The following is a 24,276-nucleotide window of genomic DNA, read 5'->3' on the forward strand; positions in this document are numbered from 1 at the left end:
ATAACCCCTTTAATTTGTTTATAATATAGCTCTTAATCACTAAAGTAGGGCTACACATGGTGACTAAATTAATGGTGGTTATAAAGTAATCATTCTTACCAAGGTTTTTTTTTTTTTAATAAAAAAAGACAAGCCTTCCTGCTGTGGTCAGAGAGTGCTGTTATTTGGGATGTGTTCAGGTTTCTTTTGTTCCCCCGGGTTCCCATTCCTTCAATCCTTTGTCCAGACTAATTTAAAGGTAAATTATAAAAAGAAAAGAAAGATTATTGGGCCGGATTACACAGAGCCCAAATAATGTATATATTTTAAAGTTACAACACGGGTTGGGCTCTTTGCCTAATACTTTTTTAGTTTAAAAATACGATTGATGGCTCACGTTTTTCTCTGCGTCTTGGATTGGAACCATGGCCCCACAATTTCCTTACTTAACCAAAAGGGCTAAAATATTTCCATTTCATGGATTAAGGTTTACGATCCATATTTACACTTAAAGAAGATTATTGTGGAGGGAAATTTTAAGGTTTGAGCTTAGCAAAGGTTTTGTCCAGTACGTATTTATTTGCTGGATTATGAGAGATCCTAATTATGTTGTACATGTTCTTGCTAAATTTGCCGTTGTTCATAGGTGTTATTTGGATAATTTAACATGCTCTCTCTTCCGAATGTTGTTTCTGAGCAATTGAGGAAAAATGTTACTCTTCTTTGTTGATTAATGAATTTGGGTATAATAATAATAATAATAAGGACAAAAAAATTTTGATTGGAAAGTGGAAACTTCAACTTATATTAGCAAGGTCCTGTATTATTTAGGCTACAAAATTAAAGACTGGCTCATTGACAAGGTTTTAATGGGCAAAATAATGCAGTTTGGCTAATTGGGCACCTAATTGGTCAAGGAACACACCTTACTAGAAGAAAGATGTTGGTTGAACATATAGTGCACTGAAAATTTGTATTGGGTCAGAGTCCCTGATCAACCAACTGGTCTTTGGGAAAATGGGTATTCCTTCCCTCTCTTGTTCAATTACAATTTTGCTAATTTGCTCCAGCAGTTAGCAACCCTTGCGCTGTTTTTTTCATATTGGTTTGGTTCAGTCGAGGTTGGGAGAAGATTTTGGACCAAACCCAAAAAAGTTGATTTTCCAAATAGTCATCTCGAAGTCGATTGAGAGGAAAAAAAACCACGAGCCAAACCGAATGGAATCAAAGCGAATCAGTTTGGTTGGGGTGGACTCCTTTGAACAATAACAATAGAGGCACAAGTTTAGGAAGAAAACAACTAATTCAACGAAAAATTTATTTGTATAACTTGATGTCAAACTCCAAGTTTCTCTGTTTAATTTGTTTTGACTTTTAAGCTAGAAGGTTTTTGCTTTAGTATAAATTAATCATCTTCATATTCAATGATGAATGCAGATAAGCAGTATAAATTGTGAAGCATATTTTACAGAATTAGCTAAGAAGGTAATCGTGCTTCTATGTATTTGCCACTGTTAAAGGCCCTTTAACTAATTCTGATGCATTGCATTGCATTGCTGTGCAAAAATGTATCATATTTCAATTGATTTTTAAGAGTATTGCATTTTAGGGACACTTGGATCCAGTTGTGGGAAGGCAGGAGCAAGTAGAACGAGTAAAATTTCAGGTAGGCGGACTAAGAACAATCCCTGCCTCATTGGATCACCTGGTGTTGGAGAAACAACTATTGTTGAAGGTCTTGCTCAAAGGATTTCAAGTAGACAAGTTCCTGAAATACTTGATGTAAAGGTCTGTATAAAACTGTTTACAATATGAAGTCTTATGTAAAATGTAGGAATTTTAAGCATTACTATAACTCATGAAACTACATCTTTACCATGAGCTTTGTATATTACAATGAATCCATTGATGAGTATTTATAGTAGGCTAAACCTTTGACTACTCATACATTAAACGAGGGTTACAATACTCACAATACAAGTAGGATTAAGATATCTTTGCTTGCTTGCACACCAAGAAGGAATGAACTCGGGCTTGATAATGATTGGGCCTTATATTTTTAGCAACCATCCTTGAAACATGAGCTGCAAACTTTTACCATCTCTTGTATGATATTCTAATGAATATATTATTGTGCCTCTCAGGTGATTAGCTTGGATATACCCCGTATTATTTCTGGGACAATATATCGCCGAGAGTTTGAGGAAAGGCTAAAGCAACTTATGGATGAAGTTAAACAAAGTGATGATATAATACTTTTTATTGATGAGGTTTGCATGCTGATTGGAGCAGGAGTTGTAAAAGACAGTGCAATCAATGCAGCAAACATCTTAAAACCTGCTCTTGCAAGAGGTGAATTAAAGGTAACTTAACTCTGCTGTATAAGTAAGTGTTTTGGATCATTTTAATCTATTAAAGGCTCTAATTGAATAAGTTTGGAATTTATATTTCCTTTACTATCTTGACAAGCTTTTGGAATTAGATTATTTATCATTGATGGATCGTGTCTAACTCTAAATTCCAAATTGAATTGTGTGTCCAAGCTTGATCTCGCTTTTTTTTTTTTAAATTAAAAAAGGAAGAAGAAGGTTTTGACTTGCTTCAACTGGTGCAGGTAATGGTGCCACGACATTTGATGAGTACAGAAACATGGAGAAAGATCCAGCTTCGAAGGATGATTTCAGCCTGTGAAAGTTCCTGGACCATCCGTTGATGACACCATATGTATTTTGAAAGGGCTTCGTTTAACATATGGGAATATCACAAGGTCATTTATACAGATGAAGCCCTTAGTGCAGCTGCTAAGTTGTCAAAGCAATATATCAGGTGTGTTGTTTGAACTTTGAAATCATTCTATGTTGTGTATTGTGATGAAGATTTTTTTTACATTTGTCTCCTGTCTTTATCTCTATATACATTTCAAATTAAATTACTCCACTACATCATATTACTTATCCTTTCATGGCCTAGTTGGTAAAATATCATTTATAAACTTGCCGTTATAAAGCAACTTGCAAAAGTAGATGAATTTCCTATTCATTTAATGTCCATGCAATGAAAACCATTTTATATGATGAAATATCTGAAACCATCTCAAAATCTTCATTAGATAACCATTTTATCCTAAAGAAACCAAATCTATAAGCAAATAAATAAATAAATAAATATATATATATATATATGTATATATTTGCCGCTAGCCCAATTAAACTGTGCACTAAAGAAGGCATGAATTTTCTTTAGCAACCATCACGCATAACTGCCTGATTGTGAAGTCATGCTTGTAAGTTTATACGCTGAAGTTGATTTTATCCCCCAAACCCAAGATTCTCACCTTTCTGTGTGGTCACCGAAAGAAAGGTAGAAAGAAGAAAAATAATTGAACTTTTTTCAAAATATTTAAACAATTTCCCTTCCATTTTTCTCAGTATTCTTTGTAAATCTAAAAAGCATACAAAAGACAAACAAATAATCCGTTGCAATGTATAAACTTTAGTTGTTTCAACTTTCAACATAGAATATTTTGTTATCCGCTGATTATGTGAAGGAAATGGGAGGGTGGGTTGTTAAGAAGCATAAAATGGTTGTGACTTTATGACTTATGAGCTGGGTCCCCAATCCCTATGTGCTGGTCACAGCTATCCAGCCGAACAAAAAGATATCTGTTAGACATAAAAGAGAGAGACCAAGAAATTAAGAATACGTAGTAGTAGTAGTGTTAGAATATATTGGGTGATTAATTAAAGGGAAGGAATAACAAGCTTGTCTTTATCGATTTTGTGGAGACAACCGTCAGACAACTCTATATGGGACCTGTATAAATCTTAGGCTCTTTGTTGCTGCCCCATATACAATAACCCCTTTAATTTGTTTATAATATAGCTCTTAATCACTAAAGTAGGGCTACACATGGTGACTAAATTAATGGTGGTTATAAAGTAATCATTCTTACCAAGGTTTTTTTTTTTTTAATAAAAAAAGACAAGCCTTCCTGCTGTGGTCAGAGAGTGCTGTTATTTGGGATGTGTTCAGGTTTCTTTTGTTCCCCCGGGTTCCCATTCCTTCAATCCTTTGTCCAGACTAATTTAAAGGTAAATTATAAAAAGAAAAGAAAGATTATTGGGCCGGATTACACAGAGCCCAAATAATGTATATATTTTAAAGTTACAACACGGGTTGGGCTCTTTGCCTAATACTTTTTTAGTTTAAAAATACGATTGATGGCTCACGTTTTTCTCTGCGTCTTGGATTGGAACCATGGCCCCACAATTTCCTTACTTAACCAAAAGGGCTAAAATATTTCCATTTCATGGATTAAGGTTTACGATCCATATTTACACTTAAAGAAGATTATTGTGGAGGGAAATTTTAAGGTTTGAGCTTAGCAAAGGTTTTGTCCAGTACGTATTTATTTGCTGGATTATGAGAGATCCTAATTATGTTGTACATGTTCTTGCTAAATTTGCCGTTGTTCATAGGTGTTATTTGGATAATTTAACATGCTCTCTCTTCCGAATGTTGTTTCTGAGCAATTGAGGAAAAATGTTACTCTTCTTTGTTGATTAATGAATTTGGGTATAATAATAATAATAATAAGGACAAAAAAATTTTGATTGGAAAGTGGAAACTTCAACTTATATTAGCAAGGTCCTGTATTATTTAGGCTACAAAATTAAAGACTGGCTCATTGACAAGGTTTTAATGGGCAAAATAATGCAGTTTGGCTAATTGGGCACCTAATTGGTCAAGGAACACACCTTACTAGAAGAAAGATGTTGGTTGAACATATAGTGCACTGAAAATTTGTATTGGGTCAGAGTCCCTGATCAACCAACTGGTCTTTGGGAAAATGGGTATTCCTTCCCTCTCTTGTTCAATTACAATTTTGCTAATTTGCTCCAGCAGTTAGCAACCCTTGCGCTGTTTTTTTCATATTGGTTTGGTTCAGTCGAGGTTGGGAGAAGATTTTGGACCAAACCCAAAAAAGTTGATTTTCCAAATAGTCATCTCGAAGTCGATTGAGAGGAAAAAAAACCACGAGCCAAACCGAATGGAATCAAAGCGAATCAGTTTGGTTGGGGTGGACTCCTTTGAACAATAACAATAGAGGCACAAGTTTAGGAAGAAAACAACTAATTCAACGAAAAATTTATTTGTATAACTTGATGTCAAACTCCAAGTTTCTCTGTTTAATTTGTTTTGACTTTTAAGCTAGAAGGTTTTTGCTTTAGTATAAATTAATCATCTTCATATTCAATGATGAATGCAGATAAGCAGTATAAATTGTGAAGCATATTTTACAGAATTAGCTAAGAAGGTAATCGTGCTTCTATGTATTTGCCACTGTTAAAGGCCCTTTAACTAATTCTGATGCATTGCATTGCATTGCTGTGCAAAAATGTATCATATTTCAATTGATTTTTAAGAGTATTGCATTTTAGGGACACTTGGATCCAGTTGTGGGAAGGCAGGAGCAAGTAGAACGAGTAAAATTTCAGGTAGGCGGACTAAGAACAATCCCTGCCTCATTGGATCACCTGGTGTTGGAGAAACAACTATTGTTGAAGGTCTTGCTCAAAGGATTTCAAGTAGACAAGTTCCTGAAATACTTGATGTAAAGGTCTGTATAAAACTGTTTACAATATGAAGTCTTATGTAAAATGTAGGAATTTTAAGCATTACTATAACCCATGAAACTACATCTTTACCATGAGCTTTGTATATTACAATGAATCCATTGATGAGTATTTATAGTAGGCTAAACCTTTGACTACTCATACATTAAACGAGGGTTACAATACTCACAATACAAGTAGGATTAAGATATCTTTGCTTGCTTGCACACCAAGAAGGAATGAACTCGGGCTTGATAATGATTGGGCCTTATATTTTTAGCAACCATCCTTGAAACATGAGCTGCAAACTTTTACCATCTCTTGTATGATATTCTAATGAATATATTATTGTGCCTCTCAGGTGATTAGCTTGGATATACCCCGTATTATTTCTGGGACAATATATCGCCGAGAGTTTGAGGAAAGGCTAAAGCAACTTATGGATGAAGTTAAACAAAGTGATGATATAATACTTTTTATTGATGAGGTTTGCATGCTGATTGGAGCAGGAGTTGTAAAAGACAGTGCAATCAATGCAGCAAACATCTTAAAACCTGCTCTTGCAAGAGGTGAATTAAAGGTAACTTAACTCTGCTGTATAAGTAAGTGTTTTGGATCATTTTAATCTATTAAAGTCTCTAATTGAATAAGTTTGGAATTTATATTTCCTTTACTATCTTGACAAGCTTTTGGAATTAGATTATTTATCATTGATGGATCGTGTCTAACTCTAAATTCCAAATTGAATTGTGTGTCCAAGCTTGATCTCGCTTTTTTTTTTTTAAATTAAAAAAGGAAGAAGAAGGTTTTGACTTGCTTCAACTGGTGCAGGTAATGGTGCCACGACATTTGATGAGTACAGAAACATGGAGAAAGATCCAGCTTCGAAGGATGATTTCAGCCTGTGAAAGTTCCTGGACCATCCGTTGATGACACCATATGTATTTTGAAAGGGCTTCGTTTAACATATGGGAATATCACAAGGTCATTTATACAGATGAAGCCCTTAGTGCAGCTGCTAAGTTGTCAAAGCAATATATCAGGTGTGTTGTTTGAACTTTGAAATCATTCTATGTTGTGTATTGTGATGAAGATTTTTTTTACATTTGTCTCCTGTCTTTATCTCTATATACATTTCAAATTAAATTACTCCACTACATCATATTACTTATCCTTTCATGGCCTAGTTGGTAAAATATCATTTATAAACTTGCCGTTATAAAGCAACTTGCAAAAGTAGATGAATTTCCTATTCATTTAATGTCCATGCAATGAAAACCATTTTATATGATGAAATATCTGAAACCATCTCAAAATCTTCATTAGATAACCATTTTATCCTAAAGAAACCAGTCTTGAATTATGCTAGAATACAGTTAATATTAGGCATTTCTAAAATTATTTGTGAAGTACTCAACAGTAGTTTGAATTTTTATGGGGATGACAACAAATTTCTTATTCCAAATCAGTGGGAAAATGAAGTAAAGTACTAAAGTTAGATCCTCTCCATATAGATAATTCTGTTGTGGTTTCTCATTCATTGAGTTCTCTTAGTCCTCATCTCTTTTTCATGATTCGTGACTAACTATTTGTGCACCTTATTTGGTACCAAAAACAATAGATACAACATTCTAGACCAGAAATTAACCAAATTCTTCAAACAGTTTATGTTCTCTTTTGCATTTTGAGGAATGACATACCAGATTGTAAATGTTCAAAAGATCAGACTGACTTTTTGTAATTGATCTACTAAAGGGAATGCATTTAATGATAGGTGACTATCCTGTTGTTCAGATATTGACATGTGTGGGTAGCTTTTGAAATGGAAAGTGGATCTTGGAACTTAATTTATAGGTGACTCTATTATAAGTTCAACATCTTGCCTATTGTTTATCATTGCTTCGTTGGTTCGGGAGTTCTCTTGATTCAGGGAACTGAAGCTAAAAGTAACAAGGGGGATTAGTTGCTAGTAACAGAAGTTCCTAGAGGGAAGTCACACATGTTTCTATGGATAACATTAAACATTCTGTCTTTCATGTGATATTGATTCTATGTCCATATAGATCCCAAAAAAAAAAAACAAAACCAGAGTTTGCGAAGTGATGTAAAATTAATGGGATTTTGTTATTATTAAAAGAAATCCCTTAGATTGTCTCTGATATTAAATTTATTTCAGGCTTAGGACACTTCGGGTTTCTTATGTATAGTTTGGGATTTCAGTGATCGCTTCTTACTTGATTAAGCAATTGACTTGATTGATGAGCTTGGGTCTGAGGTTCGACTTCAGTGTGCACAGGTACTTACTTATTTGTTGCAAATTTAGCAAAATGATTAAAACTTTACGGTTTTTGCAAAATCTTAAGTATGCAAAACACAGTCATTTTCAGCTTCCAAAGGAAGTTGAAGAACTTGAGAAAGAGCTTTTGCAGATTCAAAGGAGAAGGATAAAGTTATCACTAGCCAAGATTTTGAAAAGGTTTTTGTACTTCTTCATTGTTGTATACTTGACATAATTAGGTCTTAAAAACATGGTCCTTGGTGTGAAGCTCACCAACATATTCTAATTATAAAATATTAAGGTAAGAAAGTTCAATTTTAAAGTCCAATCTGGTAACTTATTAGTCTGGAATAAATCTTTGAGATGGGCATCAAAAATCAGGCAAAGAAAACACAGATGCCTATATTGTCAAAGAGCTAAATTTTGTGGACCTATAGATATTGAAATGTATCTAATAGTTTATCGGAATTTTGAATGCCTAGCTTCTTGGTCTCGATCATTTTTGTTGGTCAGCCATCTTTATGCAGGACTTGCTAACCGTAAATTTTTTGATAGGCTATTGAGTTACATGATCGGGAAACTGAGGTCAAGGACCAAATATCAATTCTAATAAGGAATTACAAAGGGAAAAGCAAAGCAGAGAGTGAGGGAAAGTACATAGGTCCTGTAGTGACAGAGGTGCATATTCAACACATTGTTTCTTCTTGGACGGGAATCCCAGTTGAGAATCTATCAAGTGCTGAGTCAGCCTGCCTCCTCAAAATGGAATAAACACTTCAGAAGTATATTATTGGACAGGATGAAGCTATCAAAGCAGAAAGTCATGCAATCCGTCGTGCCAAAGTTGAGCTAAAAGATCCCAACAGGCCTATTGCTAGCTTTATATTTACTGGTCCAACAGGCGTAGGAAAGACACAATTGGCAAAGACGCTGAGCAAATACTTCATTGGTTCGGAGAATTCCGTGGTTCGAATTGATATGAGTGAATACATGAAGGGCCATGCAGTTTCAAAGCTCATTGGTGCACCTCCTGGTTATATTGGCCACAAAGAGGCAGGTCAACTGACTGAAGCTGTTTATCGCCATTCTTACACAATTATCCTCTTTGATGAGATAGAGAAAGCTCACCCTAAGGTCTTCAACGCAATGCTTCAAATCCTTGATGATGGTAGATTAACAGATGGCAAGGGTAGGACAGTGGATTTTAAAAACACTCATTATAATGACATCCAATGTAGGAAGTAGCATGATTGATCTTGCTAAAGATGTTAAGGACAATAGTTATGATTGGATAAAGAACCTGGTTATTCAGGAATTGCAGAAGAGTTTCAAGCCTGAGTTTCTGATTAGGTTAGATGAGATAATTGTCTTTAGGAAGCCCAGCACACAGGATTTGAAGTTGATTGCTGATATAATGTTCAATGAAGTGTTTGAGAGGTTGAAAGTATAAGGTATAGAGGTTCATCTAACTAAGAGATTTAAGGAACCTAAATCATCTGCAATGGCTGTAGCTATTCAAAACCTTCCTATTTATATATCAAGACAATTTAGATGATAATATATTCTAATGACTTCCAAATTAGGAGAGAATCTATGTTTCTTCTCTGATCTCTCTTGCATACTCCATAGTCTATACTAGGCATTATTTGATTCTTTTTGTTCTAACTTATCCTTGAATTTTTTTTTTTCATCATAGATGCTAGTATTCTATATTTCTCTTAGGCAGGATGTGAATATGGAGAGATAAACATAAGAAAAAAAGCAGGACTAATTTCCTTTCAACAATTTGTTTTTAATCTTTGATCTGTTTAAGAATTGTTTTCCTCATGAATCATTGTTTGGTTTACCAAAGGCATGTGTAATGGGTATAGCCTGACACAGTGATTCCTTAAGAAGTATGTTCTATGAGAGAAGAGCTTCTTGGGAGTGAAACTTCCTGGAGAGGAGAAGAGAATGGAGGCAAGAAGAATGTAAAAGGAATTCAACATTTTAGTTTGTGTTGCTCTGTGTAGTCCTATTATTACTAAATTGACTGAACGTCACCTAAGAGGCTTAGAGTGTAGAATACAGAATATATATTTAAAAAGGCAAATGTTAACAAGCAGCTTGTTAAAGTTGCACTAATGTGAGTCCCATTTGATAAAAAAATTGAACAAAAAGGAAAAAAAATTATTTTAATATATTTTTCTCTCTATAAAGCTGGTCTCACAAGCTAAAAGCTGCAAAAATATGACATAAAACTGCAATAAAGTGAAAAAAATAAAAATAAAAAGGGTTACAGTTAATGGGCACCTTACGATACCCGTTAACACAACCCATTTAACAAATGGAAAAAAGAAAGATGAAAGATGAAAGACTAATGAAATAAAAGCAATATTTAAAATTAGAAAAATTAAAAAAATCAAATGAAAATTTTAAATTAAATCCAACAATCGACAGAATGATTTTGAATTTATATAAAGCAAATGTTTTTTATGCATTGGACACAAGTGCCTTATAAAGTAGAACCAACACCTAATGTTTGTAAGTCTCTCTCTCTCGAAGGATCTTGAGCTTGGCCCATGAGCATAGGTTTTAATTTATTACACACAAAGTATAAATACTAATTAATTGAGTTTTAATCGGCTTCAAGGTCATTATTTCTAGGCAAAATGTATATGGGTTCTCAGGTTTGGATTTTTTTTTTCTTCGAGAATCTCTAGTCTGGATTTGAAGGGGAAGGAACTTCAACAACCCTGAAGCACTGAGAGAGACTATGATTAGAGTAAATTGTATAGGAGAATTAACGTTTTTCCCAATCCTACTTAAATGACATTCTAACCAAAGGATGAAAGTTTGTGATATTTTAACTAAAAAAATTATGAGTCATATTAATTAAATAGTGCTTTTAGAGTATTTGTTAATTAATCATTTTAGAAAATTTTTAATACCATTTTTATGAGAAATATAAAAAATTGCCAAAGAAAAGTTAGATATTTTTTTCTTTTTTCATAAAATTTTGAGCATCTATTAATTTTTTTTAAAAAAAAAAATTATTCGAGGCCTAACTAGTTTAACAAATTATCAACTAGCAGTAGCTAGTTACATGCATGCCCATCAGTGCACGATCAAATTCCCATAAAGGTTTGTGAATTATGACCATTTGGGCATTCAAACTCCAACAGGAAGCCTAGGAGACAAAGCATTAGCAGTAGAAATTAAGTAGTAGTGGAAGCCAACGTTACCAGCTGGAGTATGGAACTTCCTTTGAAGTTTGAACCATCTCTCCACATGGCTAGATTGCATGGTTATGGCCTTACGGAAATCGCACCCTCTTCTAGTTTTAATGCGGGTTTATGTGAGGAAGTGCAAGCAATAGTCTTGGAAATTGGTGTACGTAGCAGCCAATGATGCATTGGACTAAGAGAAATGCTGGAATATTGGTTGCAATCACGGTATAAAAGAGCAAATAGCTAGAAATATGGATGCAACTCAATAACATCATAATCTAACATTGTTTAAAAGATACAAACAAGGCATTTGATTTGAATTTGCAATGGAGAAGCTTTCGCGGCAGCCTTTCAAGATAGATGTTCTTATGAAATATGGAACAGATTTAGCGAAGATGGCAGGAGAGGTAAACCAATTTTGCTTTTGCCTAATGCCCTTCCAGGCATGAAAATATATGCAAATGGAAGAAGTATGCATCTGATTATGGCTGCATTTCAGGGAAAGTTGGATCCTGTAATAGGAAGGCAGCATCAGCTGGAGCGTGTGGAACAAATATTGTTGAAAAGGAGAAAGAATATCCCATGCCTTGTTGGTGATCCAGGTGTTGGTAAAACTGTAATCGTAGAAGGCCTTGCCCAAGCCATAGCCAATGCCACAGTACCACCAAAACTTCAGGATAAGAAGGTCACTAACTTTATTGATTATTGTGAATATTGGTGCATAAGAAAAGTAGTGTAAGTGATAATTAATCCGAGATACAAGTAATGTTAGTTTAATTGCAACACGCTATGTTTGCAATTGTAAAAATGTTAACAATTAAAAAATTGTTGTGTCTATATATATATATATATATAATGCTTTCATGTCTTATTCAGGTCTTTGCCATTGACATGGGACGACTTGTGGCTGGAGCATCGAGTCGTGGAGAATTTGAGGAAAGGATAACACAACTGGTTGATGAAGTCAAACAAAGTGATGGGTCAATAATTCTATTCATTGATGAGGTGCACACTCTTATTGGAGCTGGTTCAGGAAGAGGAGCACTAGATGCTGCTAACATGTTAAAACCAGCTCTTGCAAGAGGCGAATTGAAGGTGGTTTTACTTTTCTTCAGTAATGGCATGTGTCATGGTGTTAAATTTAACATGTTTACCTTCTTTTTTTGGTATTTTTTGTTCTTGTAGTGCATAGGAGCTACAACACAAGACGAATACAGAAAGTACATAGAGGCGGATTCAGCTTTGAAAAGGCGTTTTCAATCAGTAGAAGTACCCGAACCCTCAGTTGATGAGACAATCGAGATTCTCAAGCTTCTGCTCGTTTGTCAAATCAGTATATCAGGTTTGATATGTTTACACCTCTAACCTTGACCTGTTTTCAGTTTAGTCTTTAAGATTTTTTTTTTTTGGTCATGTGATTTTTAATTTGTTTTCAATTTAGTTCTTTGTCTAGTTCGCCCAATCTTGTCCTTAGCTTTAGTATTTTTCACTTTTCAAAATAATGTCCTTGTCATTTTGGTGGACGTAACAAAGTGGATTGGACCGAAAAATTACATTGAAGACGAATGGAACGTAGAGGATTGAATGAAAAATACAAAATTTTCTGATAATTAGATTATATTATTTGTAATTTAGTCGTAAAATATTAAACTCAGCAGTTGGTCATATTTCTAATTCTCATACTATATTTCAATATTATTCAGTGATCGTTTCCTGCCTGATAAAGCAATAGACTTGATTGATGAAGCTGGAGCCCAAGTTCAACTTCAAAATTTGAAAGTATCAAACGAAAGGAGGGTATTGATTGAGTCAGACATACAGCAAATTGTCTCTTTATGGACAGGTATTCCAATTGAGATAGTAACACCAGAAGAATCCCAGCGGCTTTTGAATATGGAAAATGCTCTTCATAATCGCATTATAGGACAACATGAAGCAGTTGAAGCTGTAAGTCGTGCTGTCCACCGAGCTCGTGCAGGAATTAGAGACCCCATGCAGCCTATAGCAAGCCTCATGTTCACTGGACCAACAGGGGTTGGAAAGACAGAGCTGGCCAATGCACTAGCTGTTGAATATTTCGGCTCAAAAGAATCAATAATTAGGCTTGACATGAGTGAATACATGGAGAGTCATACTGTTTCAAAGCTTTTTGGCTCTCCTCCTGGTTATATTGGATATGATGAGGGCGGTCAGCTTACAAAAGCTGTTCGTCTTCGGCCCCACAGTTTGATCCTCTTTGATGAGATTGAGAAGGCTCATCCATCAGTCTTCAATGTGATGCTTCAGATATTGGATGATGGTAGGTTAGCAGATAACAAAGGACGTAAAGTGGACTTCAAAAATGCAGTCATTATAACGACGTCAAATATTGGTGGTAGCTTGATTATGAGAGAACATTCTTTAGGCTTTGACAAAGTGAAAATGGAAGTGGCAGAAGAACTAAGGGAAAATTTTAGGTCTGAGTTTTTGAATAGGATTGATGAAGTGGTTCTGTTCCGGCAACTATCAAGTTCTGAGTGTTAGACTTATGGTGAAGTGATTAAATTCACCATTTCTTAACAGCTTAAGCTTTTGGAAGAATCGGTAATTTAACATTGAGATTAAGGAGATTGCGGATATAATGTTGAAAGAAGTAAGTGAAAGATTGATCAAGGCAAAGAAAATAAAGCTCAAGGTGAATGAGAAAGTGAGGGAGATGTTGGTAAGAGAAGGATACAACCCCAACTATGGAGCTAGACCATTGAGGAGGACCATTGTGAGGTTATTGGAGGACAACTTGGCTGAGGAAATATTAAGAGGAAACATAAAAGAGGGAGACAGCGTGACCATTGGCCTGGATGACAAGGGTGACATAAAAATTTTCTAGTTTTCTCATCTTTATATTGATGTCTAATTTTCTCCAAGCTGTTTGCAATAATGAGCATGGAACCGAAATTAATGCTTAATACCTTCTGAAAGCCCTCTAAAAAATCAAGTCTAGATCTTGATGAGTCTTATGTAGTGAAATTAATTGCAAAAGTAACGGTTTAATAACATAGTAAGTATTTCAAAAACTATTTCACAATTTTTTTGCCACAATTTTGACGTGACAGATCGTGAGTAATTGTCTACCACTTACACATTGACCCATAATTTCTTTTCATAATTTACACTCTGCCACATCACAATCAAAAAAGTTGTGGAAAAAGAGAAGGAAGATTAACTCAAGTAATTAAAAACATGCGCGCATACACAGAGGACAACCAACAATGAATAAGCTGTTGGGTGCCGACACCCACATGTCCAGCCCACCCTTTTGCTTAGCTCATTATATGAGCCTGTTGGACAAGGGATTCACATCCAGTGCAACACCCTAGGTATTGCACAGTGTGCAATACCTCAAATCCCAGCCATCCATTTAATCCAATGACTCCTTATTTTGACACCTCACCAGGACATGCTGGCAATCTGTATGCTCACTCAAGATTTCATTTCAGCTTCCCATTTTTGAATTTCACTAAATTAAACTCTCTTTCCTCTCTCTCAATACCTCCGAGCTCTATCCATCACTCTCTCTAATGCTTCACTCTTTCAACCCCGACTGCGCCTCCACCACTCTCTCAACATTCACGCTAGCTTGCTCTCTGCCTCTCCCTCAACCCCGTTGTCATCGCTTCCCGCATACCCAACTCAGACCCATAAGCAAAAACGAAGAAAAAATGGCGGCTCACCATTAGAGATCCCAACTCCTAAACATCGCGCACCCTTTTTAGACCCAAATTAGAGAGAGTGAGGGTTGGGGTTTGGAGAGAATCAGGTGTTTAAGTGAGAATTTGATGCTTTTCAGACCCAAATCAAAGAAAGTAAGGGTTAGGGTTTGGAGAGAATCGGGCAAGAGAGAAGTTGATGCTTTTTTGGGTTTGATCTATGGAAGGATATAAGATTGAGAGAGAAAGAAAGAGAGTTTGGTCAAAGGAGAGAAAAAGCCACCATCGGAGGTGGTGGTTATGATCAGCCAGCCTTGCCAATTTGGGCCTGTCTCAGGCGGGCATTTCTCGTAGATACTTTGGCTCTGGTATTTTCATTTCTCTTTCAATTTTATTTGTGAGAGTTTTGGAATTTTCCATTTTGAGTGACTTATTTACGATTTTTCCATTTAGATGAGGGGCTTAGAAGCACAAGGCGTGCCGTCGAAACAAGCGGAGGCAATCACGGCTGCATTGACGAAAGTGTTGAATGACAGTTTGGAGAATGTCGCTCATTCCTTTGTCTCGAAAGCTGAAATGCAGAGGGTAATTGCTAATACATGTGTAATTCATTCGCGTTTAGTGTAGATTAGAACTGTACATCTTCCAAAAATAGTGATTGTGGCTGCTCAACTTAAGGACTCTGGAGGAATTTAGTGTAGATATTATGTAGCTTTATTATGCTTGATGAAAACTGCCATGGATATTTAAAATATTCAAAGGTCAAACTCTTTTTCTCATTGGGGTTGAACTTAATTCTGTTCTCTCATTTTTGGGTTTTTAGCTTAGGAATTGAAATCAAGTCTTATATTGCTTGCATTTTTGTCAATTGTTTAAAAATGCTTGAATCCTTGTAATTTCTATTCAGTGAGCTTATTATTAGGTTCCTAATGATGAAAGTTTGAACCTTTATGAGCTATTTAACCAAAGCATGAATGTTCAATACACTGAAAAGCTTTCACAGAAAATATTTGGCAGCACATATTTTCATTTGGAGTTAATTACATAAAATTGAATTTAAAGACTTCTTGTAGATGTGTTGTTAAAAAGGCATACTTTATTGTGTTGAATGATTCATATCAAGTGTCACTCCTTAGATATAGAAGAAACTAAATGGGTAGCAAATTCTTAATTATACAAAATTTACTTTTTCAGATTTTCAATTTTCTTGGCATCCCCAGAAATTGCTACAGATGTAGATCATTAGCCATGAAGTTTGTTAGTTATAATTTCTATAATGAAATTGGTTCTTTAATCTTAGTCTTTTTGGATTTAAATTGGTTCTATAATGGTTGAATATGCCATGATTGAATTTCTATTTGATGGTGAGCCTATGTGTGTCCTTGGTGTAATGGTTATAGCTTTTGTTTGGATTTGAAACCAATGAATGGTGGTTGGATGGGCTTTTCATGTATTAGTGTAAAAAAGTTGCAATGGGTGAGTGTATTAATCTTCTTGATGTTTTTCCTCTTTGCTTTAAATTTTTATTATTGCCTTGCTTCTTGTGGTTGTTGTTGTTGTTACCTTTTGCGCAATTTTAGGAGTCTTTTTTTTTCTTTGACTTAAACTGGAAACTCTATTGCTTGGTCATGAGGTATTCCAAAATTTGGTGATTTTATTATTGACTGTAATGATTGTAACAAAATAAATAAATAAATAAATAAAATTTCTATGGTTATTGTACTAATTGAAAATTGTTTTTTAACACTACAGGATGACATAGAAGCCAAGCGGCCCAAGCCCCTACCATGAAGCCTACTCAACCTATTGTGAAGTTGGCTTTGTTCATGAGACCTCTACTTGTCTCCCTTTTAGAGATATTAGTTGTGCTTTTTGTTTATTCATGTGGCTTCAGCATTGTAGTTGTTTGCCAAGTTATTTAATTATTGATTTGATTGAATTTAGAGCATGATACAAAGATTGTTCTTCCAATTCCGTCATTATTAATGAATGTAATAGGGCCTTCAGTGGAGCATCTTCATCCTTTTACCATCATAGATACAAAATTTGTTTAAACAGTACATTTGGTTAATGAGTAAACTAATGATATTTCTTTCTCTTATCCAACCACTTGCTCGATTTTGGTATTATGTTCAGTTTTCTCTAACTTTTAGTCATAGGTTTATTGTGAGAAATTGAATATTCTTATAATCCCTCAATCTTGGTACATTTTAAAATTATTAAGAGGGCTTGAATTATAATTGGGAAAGAAGCACCAAGCACCTTGATTTAGATCAGTCTAAAGAAATTTTCTCTTGGGAGCTGTCGTCGCAATGTAAATTTATTATGTGCCTTGGTGCAAGAAATATAGCGAGCTGGTAATAGGTTACTTTCCAAGCATCATCTTGAGTTTAGTTTTGTATGATGTTCCCCATATAAATGATGTTATTTTCACCAATAGAGAAATCTATTTCCTACAATGAGAGGAAGGAGAAAGCGTTCTATAATGTTTTTCTTTTCAACATCTGGAATGTGTTTCTTGTTAATGTTATTGCTGGTACCATTATAAGCCAAATAAAATGAATGTTAAAACTAGTGTGAAAGACATAGCCACTAAACTTGTCCAAGTAAGAGCATTCCACTAAGTAAGAGCATGTAAAAGAAATTGGTTATCTGTCTCCTAAACAAGTTCTCTTCTAGAATCAAGCACGTATATGTGATGAGCATAAAAATATTAATTGCATTTAAAAAATAAACAAGATTTGGTACATGACATTTCATTTAAAAATATTAATCACTTGCATATATAATTAATCTTTAACTAGAAGCTACTCAAACATGCACTTGTACAATCTAATATATTTAACATGTTAGACTAACTTCTTTATTTACAAAAAATTATCCAAAAAAATTGCTACATCTGCAATCGGTTGTCTAAATAGTCAAATTTGCTGTTCAAGAAACTGTCCAAGGCAAAGTTGTCCAAAAATGATGTCCACTGTGCAATATACTATTAAACAAACTGTCCAAAAAATGTTATCCATCATATTGCAAAATCAATATTAGCCTAAAAATATGTCAAAAAAATCAAGTTACATTTTAAACTTAAACAAACATAAGAAAATTTCACTATAATTGAAATTACCATTTATTAGTTTTTTACATACCAAAAAAGTGTTGTGTTTGCAAGCAAGCATTTGTATTTTCAACACATGGAGTTGGTTCATAATTGAACCTAACTTCATTTCCCTGTGTATATATATATATATAAACAAATAAGTTTATTCATTTAGTGAGTAGAGAAGATATAAACACATGGATTTATTTTTTACTTGACCAATATTCATTTGGTGAGTAAGAATTAAAACTAGATATTTTAAATTTGAGGGACCAAAACCAAACTTGCCTCAACCAAAAATATAATAAGTCACTCACCAAATTGTTACAGGTGGAACTCACACAAAAGGCCAATCAAGAATGACCTTTTAATAAAGTCACTCACCACAGGCCAAGCCAAAACCCAAATCACCCATTGCCAGGTATGCATAGCCAAGAGACGATCAATAGCTAGCCACACCCAAATCATTCATCACTATCAACCATCAAAGAGTCAACCCAAATCACTAGTCAACAAGACAACACACAGCCAAGCCATTACAATATCCCAACCCATCAACTACCTGACTGGTAGCCAAGACCTACTTAAATCTTACGCATAAAGCCAGTTCAACAAAAACTTCATAATACAAATCAATCAGAAAAACAGACTTCAAATCCACCAATGCAAAAGTTTCTAGATAGTCACTTAAAACATGAATATACATCACACAAAGCTAACAAGTTCATGCACTTAAAGCAACGTTTACAGTTTACCTGACAAACAGTTGCATCATTTGATACTTGAGACAATGTTGGAGTTAATTGAGACAATGATGGAGTTAATAGTGCTGATGTAATCACAATGATCATAAGAGAAATAATTTACGAAATCATCTAATTACTTATAATTGCAAAACAAGTAAACATGTAAGTTTTTTCAAAATTTTATGTATGAAAACATTTACATTTTACCTAACTAACATCCGCAGGATTTGATATTTGAAACAATAATGGAGTTAATGGTGCTTATGTAATCCCAATGATTATAAGAGAGAGTTTAAGAAATCATCTAATTACTTATAAGTGCAAAAGATGTAAACAAGTATGTTTACCCTTAAGAATGACATGAAACTAGTTTGATAACTATGGATTGGTCCCAATTCAGATGTCATCATTAGCGTGGAAAAAGTGCCAGGATAAGTCTGCTATATCACAAAAAAAGAAAACCTTATTAATAAATTCACAAATGAAAATGCAAGTGTAGTACAACCTCCAATCATAAATTATTAAGTTATTCCACTACAAATAAAAAAAAATCTCTTGCTTGATGCAAATAATGTTTTCCACGTGAGCCATAATTATTGTATTGCATGTTAGGAACAAAACCAGGTTCTTATATGAGAAAAAAAAAAAATATATATATATAATGTATTGCATGTTAGGAACAAAACCAGGTTCTTATATGAGAAAATATATATATATATATATATATATATGTATATATTATTTTACAAACAATGGAAACTTAGAAAGGGATAAAAATAAATAAATAAAATTTACTTTGGAAAACTATTGGCTAACCTCATCATTTAATTCAACTCTACCCTTTTTTTTGTTTGCTTCTCAACTGAACTTTTCTTTCTTTTTCCACCCTTGCGACCTTTTTTCTTAAGACCTGTTGCTCTTTCAACCAAATCTTCCAAATGTTGGTTAGGATTAAGATTTTCTACACCACTACATAATGGCATTTGATGGGGCAATTGATGACTAGCGACATTTTTTGCTACAATGTCTTCAACCTTTTTTTTCATATTCCTCAATTATATTCTCTATTTAAGCAAATGCATCTTCATTGTCTGTCACTCGAGAAGCTAATCGTACTAACTTGGGACATAATTTTCTATATCGCTGTGTAACACTCAAGTTGACATCCTCTTCCACATTTGTTATCCTATTGTCCAAGATGCATCCACTTTTTGCTTCTCTTGTCCATTTTTTCAAAATGTACATATTAGGAATTGTCTTTATATCAAGGAAGTCAAAGACTTTCAAAACATGGCAACATAAAATCCCAACAATTTCAAACTTTCGACAACTACAAGAAAATGTCTTATCTGTAGTGTCATACGAGACTATGAACTCACCGGCTTATGCAAGAACTCAATAGTGTATGTATGCACTAATTAACAAGTCCTCTTGGCAATTTTTTATCCTTGCTGCTAATGCAAGGTCATATTGATTTTGAAGCATTCGAAATATTACAGGTGTGTACACTTGTACTACTTGCTTCAACAATGGAGAATTTTTCAAGCTCAACTGGGAAAATTGTTGCCTTGCATTAAATTCAGCTTGTAACTCTCTTTCTTGTTTTTGCTCAATCACCCGATCAAAGTGTTCAAAAAATTCTGCCACATCCAAATCAAGTCTCAAGTAGTCTTTCAAATCTCCATTCAAGCTTTCACTAAGTTAGGTACTTCGTATTTCCAATGTAAATTCATTCTTCATGTAACACTTTCCCCATTTTCCTTTCAATTTGTAGATAGTATCCAACCAACTACGATCATGTATAGCATATGTGTCAATCATGTCCTCCCAAGTTTTTTTAAATTCAATTTCATCATCAAACTCAAACATACAAGTTTTGAAAATTTGAAGAAAAGAAGAACCATCCTTCATCAAATTTTCCAAATGTTTTATCCCATTTTGCATTATGTGCCAAGTACATAATCCATGATAAGTGTTAGGCATTACCTCACTCAATGCCTTTGCCATTGCGGGATCTTGATTCGTAAAAATTGTTTTAGGCCTTTTACTTGCATTTGCAACTAAGAAGGTTTCAAATAGCCACTTAAATGATTCTTTAGTTTCATCATATAAAAGAGCAGCCCCAAAAACCGTTAACCCTCTATGGTGATTGAAACCGGTAAACACCCCTAAGGGTCTTAGCTCTTTATTAATACCATATGTAGTGTCAAATGCAATCACATCACCAAAATTAGCATAATCAATAATCATTCTAGCATCAACCCAAAAAATGTTTGTAATTTGCTTAACATTATCTAATTGTACTGCATATTGAAAGGACGAATTTGTAGTCAATTGTTTATGAAAGTATCCTAATAAGCATGCAGCTTGACCATATATCATATTTTTTTGCCGTCTTGTTCTAAGATAATTTTGCTGATCAATCTCAGTGAATCTAATATTAGCTCTCCCACCAGCCTCTCTACTCATTAACTCAAGTGCTGCATTTGGCTTGATTCTACAAGAGGATGCTAACTCAATCAATCTTGCATGAACTTTTAAGATTTTCCATTGAAATCTCATCATATAAACTGTTTCTGATAGATGAAGAGTGTGATTATATTCTTCAATAAAATCAGTCACTTTATACTTTCCAATTTCTCGCACTAATGAAACATACAGCTTTACAAGACAATTAGTCTTTGTATTATCTCGGTTACAAGTGTGAATCATATCTTCTTTTTCTGGACCTTGAATGCCCTACTTTGCACATACAAATCCCCTTGATGTTATCTTTCCATCCTTCTTACTTTTATTTATGTAATGCTTTCTAACATCAAAGCCCATTTGCCTTCCATATTTTAGCCAAAATTCTCATGCATCTTCTAATGTATCGAATTTCATACCAACTCTAGGACTCAAATCTTCATTAGCATCCATGTTTTGAGAGAATTCTCTCGCCACACTCTGCAATGAATTAAAGAATACTCCTGTAATTAACAAACAAATGTACAAAATATCAACTATTATAAATATAGAAGAATGAATGTTTTTTATTAAAAATAAAAGCTGAAAATTTGTGTACCAATATTGTGCTTATCATATATAAGGATTACAACAAACCAATATATGATCATGAGAGATGATGACCCAATTGATAAAGGGTAGTTTCATGCTAAATTTTTTTAAGAAACTGTTAACATGTATCAAGACAAACTTTCAATTATCAAAATTTTATCTCTAAAAAAATTATCAAAATTTTCTATTCTTACGACAATTAAATTTTTATCACTAAATTCTGACTGCAAACTTGAAAGGCAAAGATTAGACACTACAAATTAAATACAATGAGGACCTACGAGCATAGAATTCAAGAAGAGAACCAAAGGATAGAAACTTATATAGGACAAGGAAACAATGGAAAACACATTGACAATTCACAAGTGATACTTCAAATTAGAATGTAAAAGACATCAATAAAGTTATTGAGGATGATTTGTATTCATTGATCTTTGAGAGAATAAAGTCATAAATGATAAGATTTTGATTTATTTTGATAAGACCTCTACTGGTGGGACAAATAGAATTACTAAAATCATCTAAAAATCTTAAAAGACTTAAAGGGGGTCATTTCAGGGCTAATTGGAATCAAAGCAATTCTGGTATTAAGGGTTCAATGTAGCTATTGAGTATTGACACTAACCTACATGGTCATTGACTCATTTACAATTTCCACCCTAACCCACAATTATTTTTGCAATATCAACACCTTAATCCTATAGTTTATGGTAGATAGTTACAATAAAACCTGGTATTAAAAAGTAACTTTTTTCAACTCAAATTATGTTTTGCCTAAATATTCCAATGGATAGGGAGATTTAGCCCAAAAAAAATGGTGATTTTCTTTCAGGTATAAGAAATAACTAATACATATCTTGGGCAAGATTAGAAAGTTAGCTCATTAAGGAAAAGAATAAAGAGTATGCCATTCAAAGAAGAAGAAGAAAACAAAACTTGGTATTTGAGTTGATGAACTCGAGTGGAAAGGGCGAGTCCTAGATCGAGATTAAAGCGTGCATGGTGGAAAGAAGCAAAGGAGTTTGAGGTTGTTCTTCTGACTTCTGTCTTTCTGTGTTCTGTTCTTGTCTTGCTCGATCTTCTTCTATGTTGGGGATAGACCCACGGTGACTATCACAAAGGCGTTTGGCTTCAAAGAGACCTTCACTCCATAAGAGTTGGGACTTAGGACAGCTTCACATACGAGAAAGAGGGAGTGGGAGTGTTTGGGGGTTTGGTTTCAAATGCTAAGTTTCAGTGTTTGGGTATGAGCTGGGGCTGCTATGACAATGGATTGAAGGAGAGGCAGAGAAAGGGTTGAAGGAGAGGCAGAGACGGCAGCTATGTAGCGGAGAGAGAGAGAGAGAGAAAAAAATTTGATTTTTTGTTTGGTTACGCAAACTCTTTTACTAGAACATTGGGCGGGCAGTGAAATATTTTAAGGGTAAAAAGTATGTAGAAATACGTATAATACTGTTTAAAAACTGAAAATGGTTGTTTAAAAACACAAACCAAACACCCCCTTGTCAGACACGTTGAAGGAAGAAAAGAAGAAAAGGATGAATAAATATAAAGTACACCATTCGGCTAGTGAGCAAGAAGAGGAGAAGTCCCAACGATTGAGATTAAGTATAGTGCAATCTTGAAGAACTGAGTGAGAGCAAGCAAAAGAGAAGAGAAAAATATAAAGAGCAAGAGAAAATAGTGAGAGATATACAGTGAGGAAGAGAGCAGTAAGTGAAAAGAAAAAGAGAGTTTTTTTCCTCAAGTTGTATCTCTAAGTGTTGTAATCTCTATTGAATATAATGAAATTATTTGGAGTTTGTTCCGTGGTTTTTCTCTTTAAGGAGAAAGAGTTTCCACGTAAATCTTTTTATTCTTATATAGTTGTATTTCAGCCATGCTTACTGAAATTTATTCACAGTTATATAGAATTTTTTCCAACATAAGCAGCAACGTTCCTTGAAAAGTATTTTGAAAAACAGAGGACAACTAACAATGGATAAGCAGCAAGGTTCGCTGGAAAGTATTTAGGAGAGTGAGGACAAGTCATGACAAATTAGTTATCTATTGTTAACCTGCTTCTTTACTAGAAGAACTAAACAATAGTTAACAAACCTAAGAGCATTCGCATCAGTCCGTGTAAATTTTCTGTCTATTTTACATGGAAAAACCTACTTTTTCTATTTTACACATCCAATTTTACAAAACACACACATCAGTCTATCTATTCTACACATTTATTCAATAAAATATTCATTATTTTACATTTTTTTTATTACTCACTCCTTCATTGCCCCTCTCTCTCTCACAGACCCACGGCCACCATCACCACCATCATCACCACTGAGCCACCATCTTCACCACCCAACCAACATCATCAAAAGGAAAACCCACTCAAGCCAAGTCAATCAAGATCAAAACCCATTGACCCAAACCCACAATCAACAAAAAACCAGAAAAAATGGATCAAAACCCACCCCTCGCGATGGTCGCCGGCCTCAACCAAAAGCCTTGCAGCACTACCACCTCCTCGCAATGGCCGCCGACCTCAAGCTCAACCAAAAATGGATCAAAACCCACACCCACAATCAACCAAAAAACCAGAAAAAATGGATCAAAACCCACAC

At 34.4% G+C, this 24,276-nt stretch overlaps 2 long non-coding RNA genes and 2 pseudogenes across 2 annotated transcripts; all 4 read left to right on the forward strand.

Annotated features, from left to right (window-relative positions):
- The first annotated feature begins 400 nt into the window (after positions 1-400).
- Positions 401-2,856, forward strand: LOC136063510 (uncharacterized). Its single transcript, XR_010625151.1, has 5 exons — positions 401-547; positions 1,417-1,464; positions 1,589-1,767; positions 2,124-2,342; positions 2,594-2,856. It is a non-coding gene; the product is annotated as an uncharacterized LOC136063510 (long non-coding RNA).
- A 2,386-nt stretch (positions 2,857-5,242) lies between these two features.
- On the forward strand, positions 5,243-9,486 carry LOC112009013 (ATP-dependent Clp protease ATP-binding subunit ClpA homolog CD4B, chloroplastic-like; annotated as a pseudogene).
- A 1,921-nt stretch (positions 9,487-11,407) lies between these two features.
- Positions 11,408-13,947, forward strand: LOC112009014 (chaperone protein ClpC1, chloroplastic-like; annotated as a pseudogene).
- Positions 13,948-14,613: 666 nt separating this feature from the next.
- On the forward strand, positions 14,614-16,836 carry LOC112009030 (uncharacterized). The gene is made up of 3 exons (XR_002882631.2): positions 14,614-15,135; positions 15,221-15,352; positions 16,520-16,836. It is a non-coding gene; the product is annotated as an uncharacterized LOC112009030 (long non-coding RNA).
- Positions 16,837-24,276: the final 7,440 nt, after the last annotated feature.

This window comes from Quercus suber, unplaced genomic scaffold (genome assembly GCF_002906115.3).
Source record: "Quercus suber isolate HL8 unplaced genomic scaffold, Cork oak 2.0 scaffold_21, whole genome shotgun sequence".
Taxonomy (NCBI): Eukaryota; Viridiplantae; Streptophyta; class Magnoliopsida; order Fagales; family Fagaceae; genus Quercus; species Quercus suber.